Genomic DNA, 11819 nt, shown 5'->3' with positions numbered 1-11819 from the left:
GCACAAACTGCAAAGCAACTACCCCAAAAATGCCACCCACACCAAAAGCCTTGTTATAAATGAACGAATAGACAAAAATACTTGACAGTCCTTTAGCAACAACTTGTAACTTAATTTGTTGCCACATATTGAGCCAATCCAAGTAAATATATTTTCAAATTAAAAACTATTATTCAAAAGAAAGTAAATACATCAATGGTTTCCAAATAAGAAGAATGAAAAAACAAATAAAAAGGAAAAAACTCAAAAGCAAACAGCAAGTTTTCTGCTGCACCTAGTATTATTATAATGACTAAAGAATGGATCCCAACAAAAAAATACTCCCTCCGTCTCAAAATATTTGTCATCCTTTCTAAAAATAGTTGTCTCAAAATATTTGTCGTTTTATGTAACCAAGGCAAAATTAAGTAGCTTCTTCCCTTTTTACCCTTGTATTAGTTAGCAACATTTAAGAGGTTCTCATCATTAATAAAGTAAACATTTATTGAGGAGAGATTATATGATGAAATATGTTAAGGGTAAAATAGTTAAAATACTAGTCTTATAAATGCTTTCTTAATGGGCGTGTAAATGAAAAAGTGACAAATATTTTGAGACAGATGGAGTATGAGTTGGGACCACATTGAATAAAGTATGACTACAAAAAAATAGTAATAAAGTCCCATTTCTCCATAACTTTTAGGAGACAACAACAAAATATTGGGACCACATTCAAAAAATTAGGGCACATTCACAAATAGAACCTGTTTTTCTGAAATAGGAATCACAAAAATGGAATCTAAACCTCAATAAATGAAGTCAATCCTAAAACCACAAACCAAGGCACCTTCCGTTAGTGCTTTTCGTTTTCTCAAAAATAAACTAAGCCATATCAACAGTCAGGTAATTCAACTCGATCGATGGATAACATCTCTACCCATAAAAAGAAAAGAGGATATGCTCTTATTAGGGTGTGAAAGTCAATGAAGGGACAGTTTCGCAGTTCCATAGATTAATGGACCAACTTTAAGCATTTTCTTAAGCAAGTCCCAGCCAACAGGTTACTAGAGGCTAATGGTTAACTAAAAACTCAGAGCTTTTGGAGAAAGCTTCAAGTTGTTAACTAACATGGTAGCTCTTGGGGGAATACCTAGAATTTGGCTGAGCCATCATGGTGCAAAAGTTAGATATGCACCACTGCTAGAGTCGGCAGAAAACATGCTGGAAATTAGTAGGTGTCTGTTATACAGAATATATCCGCATCCTTCCAGTGGTCAAGCCCTTCATCTCTTCCCTTACCTGACGGCCAACCTCTGATTCAAGGAATCTCTTCCCAAACTTCGTTTGGACTATTGCCTCACCAAACCTCGATAGAAACCTCTTTGCTGCCATTTTCTAATTGGATAAGACCATTATTAATAAGAAAAAGAATATTTCATACCAACAACAACAACAACATACAATACAATAATACAATACAATAACTCCAAGGACTGTAGGAACAAAAAGATAATATAATAATAAGCTAATATAATCCTATATATATATATATATATATATATATATATATATATATATATATATATATATATATAAAAACGTGCAATTTATTTGAAAATAAAAGAAGGAATAACAAGTGAATCAAATACACTTTTAATTTCTTTCTTTGAAAATAATGTGAAAAATTACTCTCTCAATCAAGGGTAGCTTAACAAAATTAGGGCCTAAAGCCAATTTTTAACAAGTGGCAATGCCTCTTCACACTTGTTATTTATAGTGTAGTTTTTTTTAAAAAAAAAAAAAAATACATTTATGGTCTTTAGCTTCACATAGTAATATTATTGATATTATTTATATTAGTAATATTAATACAAGTTATTATGATATTAATTATGTGTTTGCAATACAATTCGTTGGATGTTGTTGTATAAAATTCTATTTATTAATATGAAGATGTGAGTAATTTAATTCAAATTTCTAAAATATTTCTACTATAATAGGTAGGGAGTTTTTCTTTCTTTCTTTCTTTTAAATATTTTTATATTTTATTTTCTACAAACTACAATATTATCTAAGCAAAAATAAATACATAAAATTCACTGTTAATTAAAAAATTGAGGCCTAAAATTCAAAGAAAATTTAAAACATCAATACATACAATAAAAAGTGGTTGAAGTGTGTGCTATTTTCAAATGTTATAGCTCTATCAAATCCTCTTAAAAAAATTAGTACAAACATTTGAAACTATATCATTAATGATATTGATAAGTTAAAAACAAAAAATTGATCCAAAGTTTTACTTAATTATCATTAATACTAAGTAATACTTGTTTAATTATATATCATAATATAATATGAGTAAAATTTGGGGTCTCATAGTTTTTGGGGTATGGACTGATGGAACTCTTATGCTCTCATGTCTAGGTCATATTATTCATTGATCATGTCGATGAATATGTGATTTAACACCAAGTGCATTATAAGAACAATTAATTCTAAAAGATGTCTAACATGATTTCTAGTAAGTCTGATAACGGGTCCAGATTGGGCTCGGGGAGGGGGGGTCGAGAGTAGAGAAGGGTGACACCCTTCTCTACTCTCGACCCCCCCTCCCCCGGCCAATCTGGACCCGTTATCAGACTTTTAATATATATATTAAATAAATGTGACACGAGTATTATCATCCTATCTTTCCATGACCTGTCGTACAAAAGAGTTAATGTCTTTCTACACTTTACAGAATCTTTGGGAGGAGAGAAGAGATTAGAATTTTGTTGGATTCTTTTTTTACGATGTTTTCAGAATCTTCAGCGCAAAAGCTGGGTATAGGCGCCGGTATGGAAAAATGACCGATGATGCTCATACTATCCATGATCCTGTGTCGAACATATAATTATATGTTAGAATAACTGCATAAAACAAATTTAAGTGGATAAACTTACAAGTTATCAAGTTTAGTGTTGTCACCATCAAACTCCTGAGCCAACTCAAACCTACTGATCGACCACGAGGTGACAGTGATGATGGTGCCACCGCATACACCGCAAACCCAGTACTATCACAAATATCCACATCCTTCCAGTGTTCAAGCGCTCCATCTCTTCCCTTACTTGATGGCTAACCTCCGACTCAAGGAATCTCTCCCAAACTTCGTTTGGGCTATTGTCTCACCAAACCTCGATAGAATTTTTTTTGCCGCCATTTTCTAATTGGATAAGACCATTACTAATAGGAAAAAAAAGATATACTCGTACCAAGTACCAACAACAACGACATACAGTGTAATAACTCCAAGGACTGTAGGAGCAAAAAGATAGTAGAACAAAAATATCATCCTATATATAAAAAACGTGCCATTTATTCAAAAATAAAAGAAGGAAAAACCAATGAAGCAAATGCACTTTTAATTTCTTTCTTTGAAAAGAATTTGAAAAACCAAGAAACCAAATTCATGTGAAAAATCACTCTGTAATTCATTTTTGCATTCATGTAACCCATTACTTTCAAACTAACATAGACACTATCTCCCATGCACCAACACTCAAATAAAGCAAAACAAAGAAGCTAAAAAAATACTATCCAGAATTTAAGTTAGACGGGAAAGGGGAGAAGGAAGATATTACCAACAATGGCTACAAGGATTGATCTTTTGCTCCAGTAACTGAAAATACTTCTATTACCTTTTATGATGGAAGCTGCAAGCAAGTGAATCGAAATAACCAAAAGCTTGAGATTTTGGTGACGATGGGTATCGAACAAAGCGTCAAAAATGCTTTTCCTACACAATTACAATATCAAGAGAGTAAGAAGTTTATCATATTTGAAGCATATAAGAAATTTCAAGCTTTCTGTCTTCGTTGTTTTTTTCTTTAAGAAAGAAAATTACCTAACTATCTTCTCTTGAGTAGGGTTTCTTTTTCTTAAAAAATGAGTGCAAAAATAAGCTCTTTTTCTTTAAGAAAGAAAATTACCGAGAGTATCTTCTCTTGAGTACGTTTCTTTTTCTTCATTAACTTACATCTTGTCAAGGCGATCCGCAATATTAGCCGCCTTAGACTCAACATCATTCGCTATTAAACCATTGGTATAAAATGCAAAACCAGAGAATGCAACACATCCGAGAATCCCGCAAATACCGGAATTTTTATCATACACGAACGCCCTCTTAAGTACTGTTTTTACCCCTTCTTGCCTATACAGGGCAAGAACTTCTCGGACATATTTTGAAAATATTTGACGCATCTTGGTGTAAAGTGCTAAACCGGAAAATGCAGGCTGAACCTCAATTTTGATTCAACTAAAGGAGGATATGCAAGCTTTCTAACAACTCTGCTGAAAATACAGATCTGCAGATGTTGGTATTGATAGCAAAATGCAGAATTCAAAAAATGCAGTTGCTGATAGTTATGCATGGAAATGATATGGGACATGAGGTTCAAAAATACAAAATGAATAGAGAAACTGCGTGCTGGTCTAAGTACATACAGATGAGCTTGTTAAAAGAGATTTGAAGCGATTGTTAAAAGAGATTTGAAGAGAGATTGCACAGGAAATTACATTAGAGCAAGTTCGTCAGTGCATAACAAGGAGTATCTCGCTGGGATGTTGGCCTCTGGTTGTTCTGAGCAACTAAGACAGATTTTTTATAAAGCTGGGGAAATGACTGGTTTTTATTTTTATCCCATTGATTTCTCACACACAGAACATGATTTGGGATATTGGTGTCATCTGATGGCAGTTTTGCTTAACATGCTTGGGAATGATTGGCTTAGAAGGGTAGGTCTGTCAAATGAGATGATTTATGGAGCTGGTGGTGCTTACATGGAGGAATTAAAAGAATGTGGTCTGCTTTGTGTGGTGAAGAGAATTTTATGCCATCATGTCCAAATCCTTGGGGAGAAGGGCATGATGGTGATTTTTTCTAACTATGTGTTCTTTTTTGCAGGTTTTCATGCAAGATGCAACTCAAACATGCCCTTCTCCCCAAGAAAAGTACATAAATGGTCCCTTAACTATGAGAGTAGGTTCAAAATGGTCCCTTGACTATGAACCTAACGGTTTTGGTCCTTTAAGTTTACCATAAATTAACATAAATGATCCCTTTTATAAGGAATTGGTTAAAAATAGTCCCTTAAGCATGCACTAAACAGTTTTGGTCCTTTAAGTTTGCCCAAAATTGACTCTTTTGGTCTCCAACAAAATATTTATCGAACTATATTTGTTAGATTTGACGAGAAATATGAAAAAAGGGAAAAAAGTTAGCGAGAACTCATATTTAGAGGCACACATTACTAAAGAAAATGTCAAATACCTCGAGACAAAACCGACAGATGTCAGTCAGTTATAGGGAAAACCGAGGAAAACCTACAAACTTGATAATGTCAGAAAATAGTGTCTCGGAACACAAAGACCGGCAGACGCTGTCGATTGAAACCGAGGGAAAATACATTAGACTCATTTTATTGAAAATGTGGTATAAATATAAATACTTCCATCGTAGTGGTACTTTCTTTTTTAAAAAAAAAAAGTTTCCACGCATTTTTCTGTGAAAATAACCGACAAACGTACATTTACCTCTTCCCACTGATTCTACTTCACAGATATGCTGGAACCACTGATTCTACTTCACACATAAGCCAAAAAATAAAATAAGTTGGGGTTAAACAACTTCTTGGTTTTGGCTTATTTTAAGCACTTTTTAACTTAATTTAAGTTGTCTTCTATTTTTGCCAAACACTCAAATAAGCTAAAAATCCCTTACAAGCTGGTTTGACCAACTTATAAGCCAATCCTAACGAGCTCTTGGTAAAAAAAAGGGGCAAATACTATCCAGAATTTAAGTTAGACGGGAAAGGGGAGAAGAAAGATATTACCAACAATGGCTATAAGGATTGATCTTTTGCTCCAGTAACTGAAAATGCTTCTATTACCTTTTGTGATGGAAGCTGCAAGCAAGTGAATCAAAATAACCAAAAGCTTGAGATTTTGGGGACGATGGGTACCGAACAAAGCGTCAAAAATGTTTTTCCTACACAATTACAATATCAAGAGAGTAAGAAGTTTATCATATTTGAAGCATATAGGAAATTTCAAGCTTTCTGTCTTCGTTGTTTTTTTCTTTAAAAAGAAAATTACCTAACTATCTTCTCTTGAGTAGGGTTACTTTTTCTACAAAAATGAGTGCAAAAATAAGCTCTTTCAAAAATAAGCAAGTGAATCAAAATAACCAAGCTTGAGATTTTGGTGACGATGGGTATCAAACAAAGCGTCAAAAATGCTTTTCCTACACAATTACAATATCAAGAGAGTAAGAAGTTTATCATATTTGAAGCATATAAGCAATTTCAAGCTTTCTGTCTTCGTTGTTTTTTTTCTTTAAGAAAGAAAATTACCTAACTATCTTCTCTTGAGTAGGGTTTCTTTTTCTTAAAAAATGAGTGCAAAAATAAGCCCTTTTTTCTTTAAGAAAGAAAATTACCGAGAGTATCTTCTCTTGAGTACGCTTCTTTTACTTCATTAACTTCCATCTTGTCAAGGCGATCCGCAATATTAGCCGCCTTAGACTCAACATCATTCGCTATTAAACCATTGGTATAAAATGCTAAACCGGAGAATGCAACACATCCAAGAATCCCGCAAATACCGGAATTTTTATCATACACGAACGCCCTCTTAAGTACTATTTTTGCCCCTTCTTGCCTATACAGGGCAAGAACTTCTCGGACATATTTTTAAAATATTTGACGCATCTTGGTGTAAAGTGCTAAACCGGAGAATGCAGGTTGAACCTCAATTTTGATTCAACTAAAGGAGGATATGCAGGCTTTCTAACAACTCTGCTGAAAATACAGATCTGCAGATGTTGGTATTGATAGCAAAATGCAGAATTCAAAAAATGCAGTTGCTGATGGTTATGCATGGAAATGATATGGGACATGAGGTTCAAAAAGACAAAATGAATAGTGCAACTGCTTGCTGGTCTAATTACATACAGATGAGCTTGTTAAAAGAGACTTGAAGAGATTGTTAAAAGAGATTTGAAGAGAGATTGCACAGGAAATTACATTAGAGCAAATTCGTCAGTGCATAACAAGGAGTATCTCGTTGGGATGTTGGCCTCTGGTTGTTCTGAGCAACTGAGACAGATTTTTTATAAAGCTGGGGCAATGACTGATTTTTATTTTTATCCCATTGATTTTGCACACACAGAACATGATTTGAGATATTGGTGTCATCTGATGGCAGTTTTGCTTTACATGCTTGGGAAGGATTGGCTTAGAAGGGTAGGTCTGTCAAATGAGATGATTTATGGAGCTGGTGGTGCTTACATGGAGGAATTAAAAGAATGTGGTCTGCTTGGTGTGGTGAAGAGAATTCTATGCCATCATGTCCAAATCCTTGGGGAGAAGGGCATAATGGTGATTTTTTTCTAACTATGTGTTCTTTTTTGCAGGTTTCATGCAAGAAGCAACTCAAACATGCCCTTCACACCAAGAAAAGTACATAAATGGTCCCTTAACTAGGAGAGTAGGTTCAAAATGGTAGGTTCAAAATGGTCCATTGATTATGAACCTAACGGTTTTGGTCCTTTAAGTTTGCCATAAATTAACAAAAATGATCCCTTTTATAAGGAATTGGTTAAAAATAGTCCCTTAAGTATGCACTAAACAGTTTTGGTCCTTTAAGATTGCCCAAAGTTGACACTTTTGGTCTCCAACAAAATATTTATCGAACAATATTTGTTAGCGAGAACTCATATTTAGAGGCACACATTACTAAAGAAAATGTCAAATACCTCGAGACAAAACCGACGGATGTCAGTCAGTTATAGGGAAAACCGAGGAAAACCTACAAACTTGATAATGTCAGAAAATAGTGTCTCGGAACACAAAGACCGACAGACGCTGTCGATTGAAACCGAGGGAAAATGCATTAGACTCATTTTATTGAAAATGTGGTATAAATATAAATACTTCCATCGTAGTGGTTCTTTCTTTTTTAAAAAAAAAAATCAATTTCCGCGCATTTTTCCGTGAAAATAACCGACAGACGTACATTTACCTCTTCCCACTGATTCTACTTCACAGATATGCTGGAACCACTGATTCTACTTCACAGATAAGCCAAAAAATAAAATAAGTTGGGGTTAAACAACTTCTTGGTTTTGGCTTATTTTAAGCACTTTTTAACTTAATTTAAGTTGTCTTCCATTTTTGCCAAACACTCAAATAAGTTAAAAATCGCTTACAAGCTGGTTTGACCAACTTATAAGCCAATCCTAACGGGCTCTTGGTAAAAAAAAAAGGGCAAATACTATCTAGAATTTAAGTTAGACGGGAAAGGGGGGAAGGAAGATATTACCAACAATGGCTATAAGGATTGATCTTTTGCTCTAGTAACTGAAAATGCTTCTATTACCTTTTGTGATGGAAGCTGCAAGCAAGTGAATCGAAATAACCAAAATCTTGAGATTTTGGTGACGATGGGTACTGAGCAAAGCGTCAAAAATGCTTTTCCTACACAATTACAATATCAAGAGAGTAAGAAGTTTATCATCTTTGAAGCATATAAGAAGTTTCAAGCTTTCTGTCTTCGTTGTTTTTTTCTTTAAGAAAGAAAATTACATAACTATCTTCTCTTGAGTAGGGTTTCTTTTTCTGCAAAAATAAGCTCTTTTTCTTTAAGGAAGAAAATTACTGAGAGTATCTTCTTTTTGAGTAAGTTTCTTTTTCTTCATTAACTTACATCTTGTCAAGGCGATCCTCAATATTATCCGCCTTAGACTCAACATCATTCGCTATTAAACCATTGGAATAAAATGCTAAACCACAGAATGCAACACATCCAAGAATCCCGCAAATACCAGAATTTTTATCATACACGAACGCCCTCTTAAGTACTGTTTTTTCCCCTTCTTGCCTATACAGGGCGAGAACTTCTCGGACCTATTTTGAAAATATTTGACGCATCTTGGTGTAAAGTGCTAAACCGAAGAATGCAGGCTGAACTTCAATGTTTATCCAACTAAAGAAGGATATGCAGGCTTTCTAACAACTTTGCTGAAAATACAGATCTGCAGATGTTGGTACTGATAGCAAAATGCAGAATTCAAAAAATGCAGTTGTTGATGGTTAAGCATGGAAATGATATGGGACATGAGGTTCAAAAATACAAAATGAATAGTGCAACTGCTTGCTGGTCTAAGTACATACAGATGAGCTTGTTAAAAGAGATTGTTAAAAGAGATTTGAAGAGAGATTGCACAGGAAATTACATTAGAGCAAGTTCGTCAGTGCATAACAAGGAGTATCTCGCTGGGATGTTGGCCTCTGGTTGTTCTGAGCAACTGAGACAGATTTTTTATAAAGCTGGGGCAATGACTGATTTTTATTTTTATCCCATTGATTTTGCACACACAGAACATGATTTGGGATACATCTGATGGCAGTTTTGCTTAACATGCTTGGGAAGGATTGGCTTAGAAGGGTAGGTCTGTCAGATGAGATAATTTATGGAGCTGTTGGTGCTTACATGGAGGAATTAAAAGAATGTGGTCTGCTTGGTGTGGTGAAGAGAATTCTATGCCATCATGTCCAAATCCTTGGGGAGAAGGGCATGATGGTGATTTTTTCTAACTGTGTGTTCTTTTTTGCAGGTTTTCATGCAAGAAGCAACTCAAACATGCCCTTCTCCCCAACAAAAGTACATAAATGGTCCCTTAACTAGGAGAGTAGGTTCAAAATGGTCCCTTGACTATGAACCTAACGGTTTTGGTCCTTTAAGTTTGCCATAAATTAACAAAAATGATCCCTTTTATAAGGAATTGGTTAAAAATAGTCCTTTAAGTATGCACTAAACAGTTTTGGTCCTTTACGTTTGCCTAAAGTTGACACTTTTGGTCTCCAACAAAATATTTATCGAACTATATTTATTAGATTTGACGAGAACTATGAAAAAAGAGAAAAAAAGTTAGCGAGAACTCATATTTAGAGGCACACATTACTAAAGAAAATGTCAAATGCCTCGAGATAAAACCGACGGATGTCAGTCAGTTATAGGGAAAACATACAAACTTGATAATGTCAGAAAGTAGTGTCTCGGAACACAAAGACCGGCAGACGCTGTCGATTGAAACCGAGGGAAAATACATTAGACTCATTTTATTGAAAATGTGGTATAAATATAAATACTTCCATCGTAGTGGTACTTTCTTTTTTAAAAAAAAAAATCCACGCATTTTTCTGTGAAAATAACCGACAGACGTACATTTACCTCTTCCCACTGATTCTACTTCACAGATATGCTGGAACCACTGATTCTACTTCACAGATAAGCCAAAAAATAAAATAAGTTGGGGTTAAACAACTTCTTGGTTTTGGCTTATTTTAAGCACTTTTTAACTTAATTTAAGTTGTCTTCCATTTTTGCCAAACACTCAAATAAGCTAAAAATAGCTTACAAGCTGGTTTGACCAACTTATAAGCCAATCCAAACGGGCTCTTGGTGAAAAAAAAAGGGGCGAATACTATCCAGAATTTAAGTTAGACGGGAAAGGGGAGAAGGAAGATATTACCAACAATGGCTATAAGGATTGATCTTTTGCTCCGGTAACTGAAAATGCTTCTATTACCTTTTGTGATGGAAGCTGCAAGCAAGTGAATCGAAATAACCAAAAGCTTGAGATTTTGGTGACGATGGGTACTGAACAAAGCGTCAAATATGCTTTTCCTACACAATTACAATATCAAGAGAGTAAGTAGTTTATCATATTTGAAGCATATAAGAAATTTTAAGCTTTCTGTCTTCGTTGTTTTTTTTTCTTTAAGAAATAAAATTACCTAACTATCTTCTCTTGAGTAGGGTTTCTTTTTCTGCAAAAATGAGTGCAAAAATAAGTTCTTTTTCTTTAAGAAAGAAAATTACCGAGAGTATCTTCTCTTGAGTACGTTTCTTTATCTTCATTAACTTACATCTTGTCAAGGCGATCCTCAATATTAGCCGCCTTAGACTCAACATCATTCGCTATTAAACCATTGGTATAAAATGCTAAACCGGAGAATGCAACACATCCAAGAATCCCGCAAATATCGGAATTTTTATCATACACGAACGCCCTCTTTAGTACTGTTTTTTCCCCTTCTTGCCTATACAGGGCAAGAACTTCTCGGACATATTTTGAAAATATTTGACGCATCTTGGTGTAAAGTGATAAACCGGAGAATGCAGGCTGAACTTCAATTTTGGTCCAACTAAAGGAGGATATGCAGGCTTTCTAACAACTCTGCTGAAAATACAGATCTGCAGATGCTGGTACTTGTCATACCCCATTTTAACCGGGTTAAATTAGAAGTACGACATATTGGAGATTCCTATTTTTTTATTTATTTTAAGGAGTCGCCACCTAATTATTTATGGTGAATTAGGACACCTAAAAGTTTATTAAAGTTATTTTAAAGTTAACTATGTTTTAAAAGTCTGCGAAACTTAAGATTCTAGGTAAGGGTTCAATTAGTCTAAAGGGAATGTATTAGGCATCCTTTAAGACCCATTAACAATGGTTAACCGACCGGACTTATGTTATTTAATTAAGGCTAAAAATGTAGATCTAAATATTTAAATATTTACGAAAATATCTTGTAAGTATTGCTAAAGTTATTTAAAGTAAAACTTGTAGAAAATAATAGTTGCATAAAAAGTTTAGTTACAAATGAACTAAAAGAAACAGAATGTGTAATGTTTATATGTTTTTTGGAGAAAATGACTAACAAATTTAAAAGAGTTATTTAATAAAAGTTTTAAAGGTTATTTCAGACAAATATGTATTTCAAGTGTTGGACAGA

The sequence above is a fragment of the Lycium barbarum genome, chromosome 2, assembly GCF_019175385.1.
Source record: "Lycium barbarum isolate Lr01 chromosome 2, ASM1917538v2, whole genome shotgun sequence".
Taxonomy (NCBI): domain Eukaryota; kingdom Viridiplantae; phylum Streptophyta; class Magnoliopsida; order Solanales; family Solanaceae; genus Lycium; species Lycium barbarum.
The sequence above is the reverse complement of the archived record's forward strand: the minus strand, read 5'-3'. Positions refer to the sequence as shown.